At 38.1% G+C, this 14079-nt stretch overlaps 1 non-coding gene and 1 pseudogene across 1 annotated transcript; one reads left to right on the forward strand and one right to left on the reverse strand.

The window, feature by feature from the left end:
* The first annotated feature begins 1093 nt into the window (after positions 1–1093).
* On the forward strand, positions 1094–5553 carry LOC103888569 (5-azacytidine-induced protein 2-like; annotated as a pseudogene).
* A 3757-nt stretch (positions 5554–9310) lies between these two features.
* Positions 9311–9414, reverse strand: LOC112129328 (U6 spliceosomal RNA). The gene has a single exon (XR_002911730.1). It is a non-coding gene; the product is annotated as a U6 spliceosomal RNA (small nuclear RNA).
* Between the last annotated feature and the right edge of the window lie 4665 nt (positions 9415–14079).

Here is a 14079-nt window from a genome sequence, read left to right on the forward strand (position 1 = left end):
TGATACCACAGCCTAAATTAGAACTCTTAGTCACTAAATGTTTAATTAACACAAGCTGATTTTTTCCAACAAGAAGTTATTCCTTCCTGTGCAAGCAGATGGGCATGATAAAAAAGAGAAGTACTTGTCATTTCACATCAAAATTAAAAACAAATACATTATCTCTAAAAATGAAGATTTCTTCCAAGAAATTGCTATTATTTAATGCAGAAATATGAAAAAGGAAATTTATTCAATTGGGCAAATAAAAAGATTAAAAATTTTTACTTTAGTTCTACCAATAAAATTCACAACAGAGTATTACCACATGTTGAAATTATACTTTTAAAATTCTGACTAATTTTTTAATAGTTTTTTAAAATTTGTTTTTGTGTTATACAGTTATGTCTTTTTGAACAATCAGACTGTTTCTTTATCCAGCAATAATACTTAAAGCAGCACTGTTACATGTCCAAATGTAGGTATATGTCCTTATCTATGGCTGATTTTAATATTTATCATTGCTCTTCTTTTTTTTTTTTTTTTTTGAGATGGAGTCTAGCTCTGGCGCCCAGGTTGGAGTGCAGTGGCGTGATCTTGGCTCACTGCAACCTCCGCCGCCTGGGTTCACGCCTTCTCCTGCCTCAGCCTCCCGAGTAGCTGGGATTACAGGAGCCCGCCACCATGCCCGGCTAATTTTTTGTATTTTTAGTTGAGGCAGGGTTTCACCATGTTAGCCAGGCTAGTCTCGATCTCCTGACCTCGTGATCCGCCCGCCTCGGCCTCCCAAAGTGCTGGGATTACAGGCGTGAGCCACCGCGCCTGGCCGGAATACTTTCATTATTAACAAATGATATGACTAGGCACCCTGAAGAGCCAAGAGAATCGATTAAAATATTCTTAGAATCTTAAGGAATTCCAAATGGGTAGATATAAGACCAATACTCTCAATTCAATAACTCAGAGTGGCTGCTTTCGCTGGCAAAGTGGAGGTATCTTCAAGGAAATCTGAACCCGTGGTGATCCCTGGCAACCCGATCTGTTTTTGTCTGTTTCTAAACATTAGGGAATGGAAACTCAGTGGCGGCCCTAAGTAGCCTGGTTTCGGGCTCTCATGGATGCACTGATAGAAGGTGATACCTGTATGCTAAATTATGAGAAAACCCCAGCAACTCCAGTTTCAACATATTGAGGAGATGCTTCTGTTGCTTCCCAATTTGCCCATATGAAGACATCAAAAAAGGACTTAAGGATTCAGAGAAAGAGAAATCTTATGTTAAAGAAAAGAATTAGATTTTTGGAAGAAAAGCTTATAGGAGCTCAATTAGATGAAGAAACAAGTTTTGTGGAATATCAACAAGTAAATAAGGCCTGTTATGTATATTGAAAGATTTGTGGCCCAGCGCGGTGGCTCACGCCTGTAATCCCAGCACTTTAGGAAGCTGAGGCGGGCGGATCACAAGGTCAGGAGATTGAGACCATCCTGGCTAACACGGTGATACCCCGTCTCTACTAAAAACACAGATTAGCCGGGCATGGTGGCAGGCGCCTGTAGTCCCAGCTACTGGGGAGGCTGAGGCAGGAGGATGGCGTGAACCCGGAAGGCGGAGCTTGTAGTGGGCTGAGATTGTGCCACTGCACCCCAGCCTGGGCGACAGAGTCTCGCTCTGTCTCAAAAAGAAAAAAAAAAAAAGGAAGATTTGCATTGATAGAGATGATTTAAAGAGCAAATTGGATAAAATGAGTAAACACAACTCTGAATCTTTAAAAGTATTGAATAAACAGATGCAATCTAAACAAGTAGAACTCTAGCTAAGGACAGAGGTGGAAACTCAGCTGGTGATGAAGAATTTCAATCCACTTTCATCAAATTAGGAGGTGGAAAAGTTTCAAGCTGTAACCTGAAGATCCAAGGTTTGGAACAAGAGTTGATGATGAAAGAATGTAACGATCTCAAAATAGAACTACGCAAAAACCAAACAAACCTATCTGTATCAGGAAGACAATCTTGAAGAGCAGAGATCTCTGAAGAGTAAGAACTTCAAGTGATAATACGCAGAATGTATACTGGCAACTGAAGAGATAAATGTCTAATTTATATCTGGTGACTCAAGTGCTAGCTGAACTATTAAGAAAACTGAAAACCCCAACTGCAATCAAGAAAGCCTGCACCTCAGTAGGATACATTGAAGACCCTTGGAAAGACGGCACAAAACTGCACATGATGAATTTTACTGCAACATACACAAGACATCTCCTTCTCTCACCAAATGGCAAAACTCTTTGTTATACTACATCTTCCCCTTTACCAGGAGATATAAAGGTTTTATCAGAGAAAGCAGTCCTCCAATCATGGACAGATAATGAGAGAGCCATTCCTAATGAGGGCACACACTCTTATGGCAGAAACTCTCTGGAAGATCATTTTGAGTATTCCCAATCCCTCCTGACTCAAGTGAGACAGCATTTAGGGAAATTAACAGTAAAATTTTGCCTTTTAACCAATGTACCACTACTGCATTACTTGGATCAACATAATCAAAATTTCCTTTTTAAGACTTAACTCTGAAGAGATTCATCATTTGATCACAAGGACACTGTCTCTCAGTGGTTCTCTCAAGAAATTCTTAACAAACTAAACATAGATTTTGATTAAAATTTTGTAGAGTTCTTTAGTACATGCATTTGAACATACTGTATGATATTATGTAGTTTATTTCCAGTATGAAAGAATACCCTCCAGCTCCATATTCTAAGAAACAGATATATGCTAATTTTTTTTTTTTTTTTTTTGATACATGGCCTCACTCTTTCACCTTGGTTGAAGCACAATGGAATGACCATAGATAGCTCACTGCAAACCTCAACTCCTGGGCTTAAGCAATCCTCCTGCCCCAGCCTCCCAAGTAGCTAGGACTACAGGAGTACACCACTACACCCAGTTAATTTTTTTTTTTTTTTTATCTTTTGTATAGACTGGTTCTCTCTATGTTGCTCAGACTGGTCTTGAACTCCTGGACTCAAGCTATCCTCATGCCTCAGCCTTCCAAATTGCTGGGATTACAGGTGTGAGCCAGCATGCTTGGCCTGCTACCATACTAGTTAATAAATACCTTGGGCCGAGAAGTTAAAGACCAGCCTCAGCAACATAGTGAGATGCCATCTTGAAAAAAAAAATTTAATTAGGCTGGGTGAATTGGGGCACACTTGTAATCCTAGCACTTTGGGAGGCCTAGGAGGGTGGATTGCTTGAGGCCAGGAGTTTGAGACCAGCCTGGCCAACATGGCAAAAACACATTTCTATCAAAAATACCAAAAAAAGTTGTCCAGGTGTGGTGGTACACACCTGTAGTCCCAGCTACTCAGGAGGCTGAGGCATGAAAATTGCTTGAACCCAGGAGGTGGAAATTGAGAGGTTACGGTCAGCCAAGATTGTGCCACTGTACTCCAGCCTGGGTGACAGAGTGAGACCCTGCCTCAAAAAAAAAATTTTTTTTTTTTGTTAATTAGCCAGGCGTGGTGGCACACATCTGCGGTCCCAGCTACTCAGGAGGCTGAGGTGGGAGAATTGCTTGAGCCCGGGAGTTCCAGGTTGCAGTGAGCTATGATTATGCTACCTCACTGCAGCTTGGGTGACACAGCAAGATCCTGTCTCTGTCTCACACAAACACACACACACAAATTAAGTAAATAAATAAATAAACATAAGGTGTTTAAGAAAGAAGAAAAACTCCTCTTTATACCATAATTTCCACATCTGAGAATTTACATGAAGAAAACTATCAAAAAAGTAGAGCAAGATTTACTTTTAAAAAGATGTTCATGGAGGTGTCATAAAAGTAATAAATTGTAGGCCAGGTGTGGTGGCTCATGCCTGTAATCCTAGTGGCATTTTGGGAGGCTGAGGAGGGAGGATCTCTCGCTTCAGCCTGGGAGGTTGAGGCTGCAGTGAACTGAAATCGTGCCACTGCACTCCAGCCCTGGGGGTCAGAGTGAGCTTTTGTCTCAAAAAAAAAAAAAAAGGTTAAACAAACAAAATGAAATGCCATATGCTGCCATTACACATCATAATATCAAATAAGATTTTTCGGCCAGGCACGGGTGGTTTATGCCTGTAATCCCAGCACTTTGGGAGGCTGAAGCAGGTAGATCACTTGAGGCCAGGAATTTGAGACCAGCCTGGGCAACATGACCAAACCCCATCTCTACTAAAAATAAAAACAATTAGCTGGTGTGGTGGGGTGGCATGTGCCTGTAGTCCCAGCTGCTCCAGAGGCCAAGGCACAAGAATTGCTTGAACCCAGGAGGCAGAGGTTGCAGTGAGCCGAGATCACACCACTGCACTCCAGCCTGGGCAACAGAGTAAGATTCTGTCTCAATTAAAAACAAAAAAAAAGTTATTACTGGAAAGGTTATTACTGGGAGAGGATTTGGGAGAAATTAGGATTTTATGCTAATTCTGTACTGCCTGATTTTTCGTACATCAAGTTTGTACAATGTAAAAAAAATCAATGTCCCTAGTACTATGCTAACAAATGCTTCAGCAGGTAAATTGAGGGTATATTTTATCTATGTTCACACTGCACCCTCTGGTGTTTCCACAAAGAAAAGGCTCTAAGTAGACACCTACCTAGGGTTTATTCGTATCCTTTGTCCACTTCTGTTGTTTTTGGATTGGACATATTTTTCCCAGATTTATAATACCTCTTTGTATATTAAGGAAATTAGCCCTTATGGGAGAAAAACTTGAAAAAATTATATAAATTACATCATTACTTTTATTTTGAAGAAAGATAACTACTATTTGATCATTTATATTACAGCAGCTAAATACCAGACTGTAGGGTACCCCAGTCCCATCCTCCCCTCCCCCGATTCCACTCCTGGCTTTCTTTCTGTGTCCTGACCAAAAATCACAGAGTGCTTTGACTGCTCTGTGAGACAGCCCAGTGCAGGGTTTTCCCATCAGGCTTGAACTCAAACCAGGACCTTAAACATTTCCAGGCACTGATAAAGGTATCTAGGTTGCTGCTTAAAACATTGAAAGAAACTGGCCTCAGCCCTGAGCCAGGTTCCTTAAACCCGCATATAAACTCCATACCCAGACCCCCTCACTGTGGATATACCTAGGTAGAACACCCCTTATATCTTGTCCATTGCAAGGATTGGTGCAATACTCTACAAGTTCCCTCAATAAATGCTTTAGACTGATTACTCTAGTTAGTGGTTCTTTCTTTAGAATCCCAACTGGCCCCAACTTGGGACAGTTTGGGGCACTCCCTTGTGGGGATTCCCCTGCCTCCACTTTTAGGTTGACTCTGGCCACAGGTCTGGAGGGATAAAACATAGACTTCTGAAGAACCAATGTTCCCTATGAATATTTGAAAACCAACTGAATTGGAAAATATGGAACTAGGACTAGATCATGTATAAGCCTGCAATGAGAAGGCCTCTCATAAACTGGTCCTAATATAATGGCAAGGCCATGTTTGTTTGTCTTTTTAAATTAATTTTTTGTTTATCTTTGAGACACAGTATTGTTCTGTCACCCAGGCTAGAGTGCAGTGGCGTGATCATGGCTCACTGCGGTCTCAACCTCCTGGGCTCAAACGATCCTCCCACCTCAGCCTCCAAATAGCTGGAACTATAGGTATGTGCCACTATGCCCAGCTAGTATTTTAAATTTTTTATAGAGATGGGGTATCCCTATGCTGCCCAGACTGGTCTCAAATTCCTGGGCTCAAGCAGTCATCCGGCTTCAGCCTCCCTAAGTGCTGAGATTACAAGCGTGCGCCACAATGCCCAGTCTAAATTTAATTTCTTAAACCAACGTAATATATTACAAGCAATTTGGAAAGAAGAAGGGAAATCACTCACCACTTTTCATCCTAATAAAATTACTGCTAATATGTAGTGTATTTCTTTCCAAGTAAAAAATATATTTTAAGATTCTTTTGTAGTTCATAAGCATGATGATTGGGTTTTCACACACAGATACATATAATTTTTAAATAATTTATTAACTGTTATCATAACATACATAAAATCATTGTCTCCTTTCTGCAGAGACAGTATAGTGTGCTATACTATGAGATAGTATAGTATTCTACATAGTAAATACCTGGTATAGTATTTAATGACTACCATTTAAATAATGGGCTCCGACTCAGTTCAAATCCTGCTTCTCCCGTACTTAATAAAGTTTGTATGACTTTGGGGAAATTGCTTGTCTTTCTAATCATAGATCTCTTTTTTTTTGTATAATGGGAATGATTATAATGCTATCTATCTCATAGGAAAACTGAAAATTAAATGAGATAAGCACACAATCAGTGCTCACAGATTTCTACATTGAATTGAATATTAATGAAGATTATGAATTCAATACCTTTCGGATAATTCTTTTTTGTGCTCTGTTGCTAGTTCACTGTTTTCCCTAAGGGTCTTTATTTCATTTGGTGTTACTTCATCATGCTGTGGATAGAAAAATAAATCACATTTTAAAAAATCGTCATACCAGTGATCCAATCAGTAATGTTTTTAAAAAGGAAAAATAAACTGGAAACATATATATCAAAAGCCATAAAAATATTTACACATTTAAGTCCACTCAATCTAGCTTGGTGGAGAAAATTTACAAAATTTTGTCCACACACACATATAATTATACTATATAATTTTAGAGACACATAAAGAAGACCAGAATTTTAAATATACCAGCTGTGGTTATGTCAGATAAGTAAAACTTTAACTGATTTTATTCTCCTTTCAATTATTGAAATTTCCTCTAATGTGGTTATATTACTTTTTAGTCATGAAAATAAGGAAACAAAAAATCTTGCTGCTAATTTAAACTTTTTTAAAATCTTTGACTTAAGGATTCCTGTGAGCTACAAATCAAAAATATAAAGTAAGCTGAACAAAGTATATTTCTCCTTCAAAAGGACAGTGAAGTATTTAGCTGTAAAGATATAAAATAACTAAATGTATGTTAAGCTTTTTCTAAATATTCTGTGAAAGCAACTTAGATACTGGTACCTATCACATAATCTATTTATTTTACATACCAGTAAGAAGTTTCTTTTTTTTTCTTTTTTTTTTTTTGAGACAGAGTCTTGCTCTGTCACCCAGGCTGGAGTACAGTGGCACGATTTTGGCTCACTGCAACCTCTGCCTCCCAAGTTCAAGCAATTCTCCTGCCTCAGCCTCTCGAGTAGTTGAGATTACAGGCGCCAGCCACCACATCTGGCTAATTTTTTGTATTTTTAGTAGAGACGGGGTTTTCCCATGTTGCCGAAGCTGGTTTCGAACTCCCAAGCTCAGGCAATCGGCCTGCCTCAGCCTCCCAAAGTGCCAGGATTACAGGCGCGAGCCACCCCGCCCAGCCACCATTAAGAAGTTTCTATATTTAAATAAAAACTTAAATCCACTCCAAACAATAGTAATGCTCCCCAGATTTACCCTTGTTATTGCCATTCAATGAATACCTTCCATGTATATGTGCTATGGTTACATTATTATAATTGGCTAATACTCATATCAACCAATATTTTGAAAGAATCAACAAACTCTTTTATCATGTAATAATATAACTTCTAGAGTCAACGTCCATACAAGCATGTTTTAGTAATTTCTTAGTAGGAAAAACATTGGATTGGGTTAGAGCTGAGAAAATTTGGCTCCACTTTGCTAATATCGGCCAATGTGTACTAAAATGGGTCATTATATTTTCTTTACCTTAATTTTGTCATGTATAAAGCTAAATGATGAAATTAATGATCTTTAAACTCCAAAGTTCTGGTAGAGTCAATAATTACCACCAAATAATAACCACTGCATTACTGCTCACGTTCCTGGAAACACTGTGAAAAGTCAAGGATTAGATATTTCAGTCCTTAGTACAACATACTATTACTTCCTAGGCAAAAAGACTGAAAGAACTATTATTTTCAGATGATGATGACGTGGGAAGAAAAAACAAATAATGACAGAAATATAAAATATATAAGTTGATAGCCTGATTTTGGACATAATGTAAAGGTTTTCTATATGATATGGCTGTGGGTTTAAAGTTTAAAAAAATAAAACATAAAAATGAAAGATTTTCTCCCTAACTCTTTATTGTGAAAAATTTCAAACTTACCAAAAAGTTAAAGAATAGTACAATAGGCCAGGTGAGGTGGCTCACGCCTGTAATCCCAGCACTTTGGGAGGCCAAGGTGGGCGGATCACGAGGTCAGGAGATTGAGACCATCCTGGCCAACATGGTGAAACCCCGTCTCTACTAAAAATACAAAAAGTAGCTGGGTGTGGTGGCGGGTGCCTGTAATCCCAGCTACTTGGGAGGCTGAGGCAGGAGAATCGCTTGAACCCAGGAGGTGGAGGTCGCAGTAAGCTGAGATCCCGCCACTTCACTCCACCCTGGCAACAGAACGAGACTCCGTCTCAAAAAACAAAAAAAAAGAATAGTATAATAAATACCATATACCTTTCACCTAGATTCACAAAGTGTTAACATTTCCAACACCCTGAGTGCCTCCTCTCTCTTTTTATTTTTGTGGAACCACTTGAAAACATTTGCAGATATGACATTTCCACTCTCTAATACCTGGCATGTGTTTTCTAAAAATACACGTCGTTTTATCTTTACAACACCACTATCACACTTAAGAAAATAAAATGTAACACAGTATCACCCATTATACAGTTCATTGTTAAATTTTCCCAATTGCTCTCCAAATGTCCTTTATACCTCTTTTTTATGTCTCTTAATCTACTATGCTCCTATTGCTATTTTTGTATTTTATGACATTAACTGATGTTAGAGTCCAGGTCAGTTAATTGTCTTGTGGTATGGTCCATATTCTGGATTTGTCTGAATGTTAACTCATAATTAAATTTGGGTTAAATGTTTTGAACAAGAATACTACACAGATAATATTGCATATTTATTATATCATATCAGACTGAACATAATGAAAGTTTGCTCCAATATTGGTGATGCTAAGTTTGCTAAGTTAGTTAAATGGTGCCTGCCAGATCGCTCCATTGTAAAGGTATACTGTTTAACTTTGTAACTAATAATCAATCTGTGGGTGATAATTTGAGATCATAGGTTTAGAATCCATTAATGACCTTATCTAAATCAATTATTATATGGAGGGTTTTAAAAACGGTGATTTTTCTATTTTATCTTTCTATATTTACTAGCTGCTATTTTTGTAAAGGAAATTTTCCTTATCCAACCCTTATCTTCCTTATTTTCTTCCTTCTTTCCTTTCTTCCTTCTGTCTTCCCTTTTTTCTTTATGTCTGCTTTTGGAGTATCATATACACATATGGAATGCTTCACGAATTTGCGTGTCATCCTCATGCAGGGGCCATGTTAATCTCTGTATTGTTCCAATTTTAGTATGTGTGCTGCCGAAGCAAGCACATGGATTTTTTTACCTAACATATTATAATCCATTATTGTCATTATTAGTTTTAATGCTCAGTTGTTCCCAAATTTGGCTATTACTTAAAGATTTTGAAGTAAGTCAAAAGCATAAGTAAATCTGAGGCAGGATGGCAAAAGCTACAAAACAGCTATTTTTCCAGTATTGTACACTATTTTTTTCTTTTTTTTCGTTAATCAGGCAGCCCCTGAACCAGAATAGGTTCAGATAGACTCTTGTACACATTTATTGAGGGGTGTTATTCAAAACATTGAACAAACAGCATGTCACAGAAATTAACCAATCAGAGTCTACACTGGCAGTAAAGAACTGGTAAATACTATGCACCTGTTATTCTCTTCCTATTACTAACAGAAGCAAATTTTCAAGTTTCTTATAGGAATAATTTTATTTATACAAAATAACCTCAATTTTACTAATGTACTACTATAAAACAATGTTGAACCAAATAATATTCAATAACAGCATGCCCTTTAAATTTCTTAATCTGGGCCGGGCACAGTGGCTCACGCCTGTAATCCCAGCACTTTGGGAGGCCAAGGTGGGTGGATCACTTGAGGTCCAGAGTTCGAGACCAGCCTGGCCAACATGGTGAAACCCCATCTCTACTAAAAATAAAAATATTAGCCGGGCGCGGTGGCACATGCCCATAATCCCAGCTACTTGGGAGGCTGAGGCAGGAGAATCGCTTGAACCCAGAAGGCAAAGGTTGTAGTGAGCCGAGATCGCGTTGCCTGGGAGACAGAGTGAGACTCCGTCTCAAAATAAATAAACAAAACTCTTAATCTGACTCATTGGTGCTAACATGTCCCAAGTAAACATTTTAAACATAACTTTGCTTTCAGAAAATGTTGAAACTGTAGATTCTAATCAAGTACCTTAATTTACTTTTACCTTTTCTATCAGAAAATGTTGGTCTTATTCCCAAATAAAACTACCAATTTTTCTTCTTATTTCTGTGGTGAGAAAAACAAATCCAATACTGGTTTTTTTTTTTTTTTAAGAATCTTCTGAATTTTGGTTAAAGTCTGAAATTTCTAGGCCAGTGTTATTCTATTTGCAACAAAATCACATAACACACTTGTTAAAATGCGGATTCCTATTGAATCAGATCATTGAGGAGGAGCTCTGGAATTTGCATTTCTAACAAACTGTCCAGATGATTCTAATACACTTTGCTAATCACTGTTGTACATGTTTCCTGCTAGAATATATCTATATCTATATTTGTATCTCTATATACATTAGATGTATATATATAATTGAGATATGTTCATCCACTCTTCTTTTATATCTACATTTGTATCTACGTATACATTAGATATACATCAATACCTATATCTGTATCATTAGATATACATTAGATGTATATGTATACACATATATAGATATATATCTGCATATATAGATATATATCTCTCTATATAATAAAGCATATGTATCTATATAATGCATGGATATATATTAGATGTATATCTAATGTCTACATAACTATAGATATTGATACAGATACAGATATATAGATATAGATATAAAAGAGGGGTGGATGAACAATATGTCTAGTAAACATGGTAGTACAGGAATTCTACAATGATCAGCATGTCAAACAACAATGTCATCATCCAAACTCAATGATCTCAAAAGTTTTCACAGTAGACAAAAGGACAAAAAAGGTAGTGTTACTCTAGACTTTTGCTGTCCAGTATGGCAGCCACTAGCTACATGTAGGTACTGAGCACTGGAAATGTGTGGTTAATCCAAATTGAGAGGTGCTGTAAGTATAAAATAAATACAGGATTTTGAAGACTTAGTATTAAAAAAAATGTAGGGTATCTCAGTTTTTATAAACTATATATTGACATGATAATATTTTAGATATATTAGGTTAAATAAAATATATTCCTAAAATTAATTCTACTCACTTAATTATTCAATTAATTTTTTTAGAGAAGGGGGTCTCAGCATGTTGCCCAGGCTGGAATGCAGTGGCTATTCACAGGGGAGATTATGGTGCATTGCAGCCTCAAATTCCTGGGCTCAAGGAATTTTAAAATTCGCATTTTAAAAATGCGAATACATGGGTTTATTATCATAACCAATCTTTAAATATCAGAAGAAAAAATTAGAAAAATAATGAAGAGATTCAAAACTAGCAAAGAATATATTTATTAAACGCTCACCACATCAGATACCTTAATACATTATCTTATTTTAAAAAATAATTTGAAATTATTAAAATAAATAGAGACAGGGTCTCACCATGTTACCCTGTTGCCCAGTCCAGTCTTGAACTCCTGGGCTCAAGTGATCCGCTCACCTCAGTTTCCCAAAGTGCTGGGATTACAGGCATGCCCTACCGCGCCCGGCCTATTATCTCATTTTATCCTCAAAACAACTTCAGAGAAGTAACTTGCTAAAAGATCACAAAACTAGTAAGCATCAGATCGTAGCCTGTGAAGGCAAGATCTGCGTCTGTCTTATTCTCCACTGAATCCCCAGCACCTACCCAGGTTGAAACCTGGCACACAGGAAGAGCTCAATGAACGTATGAATAAACAATACATAAACAAAGTCAGGATATGCACCCAAGGCAATCTGATCCAAAGTCCATGCTTTTTCCACTTATGTTAAATAGATACAAAGTTCAAAAATATGTGACTGAGAGTAAAATAAGTACAGTTGAATTTGGCTGTTTAACAGAGATTAGCTGGATTTGGCTGTCTGACAGGGATTGGCTGAATGATCTTTGCTAACCTTTTTGCAGGCACGCAGGAGGAAGAATGAAATGACCCAAAGCCACTGAGTTTTTTATTTCAGCATTAGCTACTGCAGAGAGATAGTAGGCATGAAAACCTGTAGCATTATCTTCTATGTAATCAAGGCTCTGATATATTCTAGGAGAAAGAAAGGAAATATTTTAGGTTATGAAAGAAACAAGAATGTATTCAACCTTCAAAAGAATAAATAAATAACTGGAAGTAGGGAGACGATTACATTGAAGCATACATGTATGCTGTCCTTTTCTGGCAAGGAAGGAAAAACATATGGCATAAGATACTACTTTCTGGGGGCCTATATCTGGCACATCTCAGCTTTACAGGGTTGGTTAATGACCATATGAATTAGGAAACTTGATCTACAACGGTCGTGTTCACTGGGCATCAACAGTGGATTGAGCTAGCAGCCTATGGGGCTTATCCATGGTCACTGCTATAAAGAGGTATCAATTAATCCTGAGGTGAGGAGTGTGCATGCAGTCAGAGAAACCTTCACATATAGAAAGCAACATCTTTTCTATAGGTGGAGATAAGAAGAGCATTACAAGAAAAAGGCATGCATGAAGCTACAATAATGGCAGTTCAGGTTGACTGGGCTACGGAAGGCATGAGAAAAACTGGGAAATAAACAAGGTAGGCACAGCCACGATCTAAATCTGTAGGAAATTGCGGGGCAGGAGGAAGTGGGGAAAGGAGGGTGGTAGGGCCCTGATCTGATGTCTGGTTTGTAAACGAAATCTGACAGCCATGTGAAGGGGGATCTCAGGGAACAGATTCGAGGCACAGTAATGGCTTAGAAAGTTACTTTGATAGCCCCGGCGAAAAGGGAATTAATGTGCTACTAAGTTAGTGGCAGTGAGGATGAAGAACAATTACAGGGATCTAATTCATGGTATTCGGCCACTGACTGATTCATGGAGTAGGGTTGTTATTCAAAGTTTTGGAGAACACAGGCCCTGGCACAGGTATGGCAGGGACTACAGGCACCTGCCACCACGCCTGGCTAAGTTTCTGTATTTTTAGTAAAGACGGGGTTTCACCGTGTTTGCCAGGATGGTCTTGATCTCCTGACTTCGTGATCCTCCTGCCTCGGCATCCCAAAGTGCTGGGGTTACAGGCGTGAGCCACCGTGCCCAGCTGTGAAATGTTTTTAAATCTCCAAGTACATATGATTTTCTAGTTATCTAGTTGTTATTGATTTCTGGAGTTCGAGACCAGCCTGGCCAACATGGTGAAACCCTGTCTCTACTAAAAATATAAAAATTAGCTAGGCGTGGTAGCAGGCACCTGTAATTCCAGCTACTCAGGAGGCTGAGGCAGGAGAATCACTTGAACAAGGCAGAGGTTTCAGTGACCTGAGATCGTGCCATTGCACTCCAGCCTGGGTGACAAGTGCAAGACTCTATCTCAAAAAAAAAAAAAATGCACAAAGGCATACTAGGTAAATGAAAACATTAAAAAAACAAGGTGTACCAATCCTTATGTAAGTAGTATTCAGACTACAAAACATTAAGCATGACAAAGAAAGCAAGCTTTTAATGCTAAAACCCAGTTCACGATGAAGATACAATACTTATGAACGTCTGCATACAAAAATCACATTCTGCGTAAATAGAAACCAGACAGGCACTAATGAGTAGTTAGGAAGGTTCTCATCATTGGGAACTTTAAAACACTACTCTCAATACAACACAGATCAAGTGGACAAAATAACTAAGGATATAGAAGACCTAAACATCATACAATCAATAAGAAAAATCTTAAGAATAAATACAAACATTACACCCTTAGAGAATATACTTCTTTGGAGACACAGTCTCACTCTGTTGCCCAGGCTGGAGCGCAGTGGAACGATCTCAGCTCACT

The sequence above is a fragment of the Pongo abelii genome, chromosome 16, assembly GCF_028885655.2.
Source record: "Pongo abelii isolate AG06213 chromosome 16, NHGRI_mPonAbe1-v2.0_pri, whole genome shotgun sequence".
Taxonomy (NCBI): Eukaryota; Metazoa; Chordata; class Mammalia; order Primates; family Hominidae; genus Pongo; species Pongo abelii.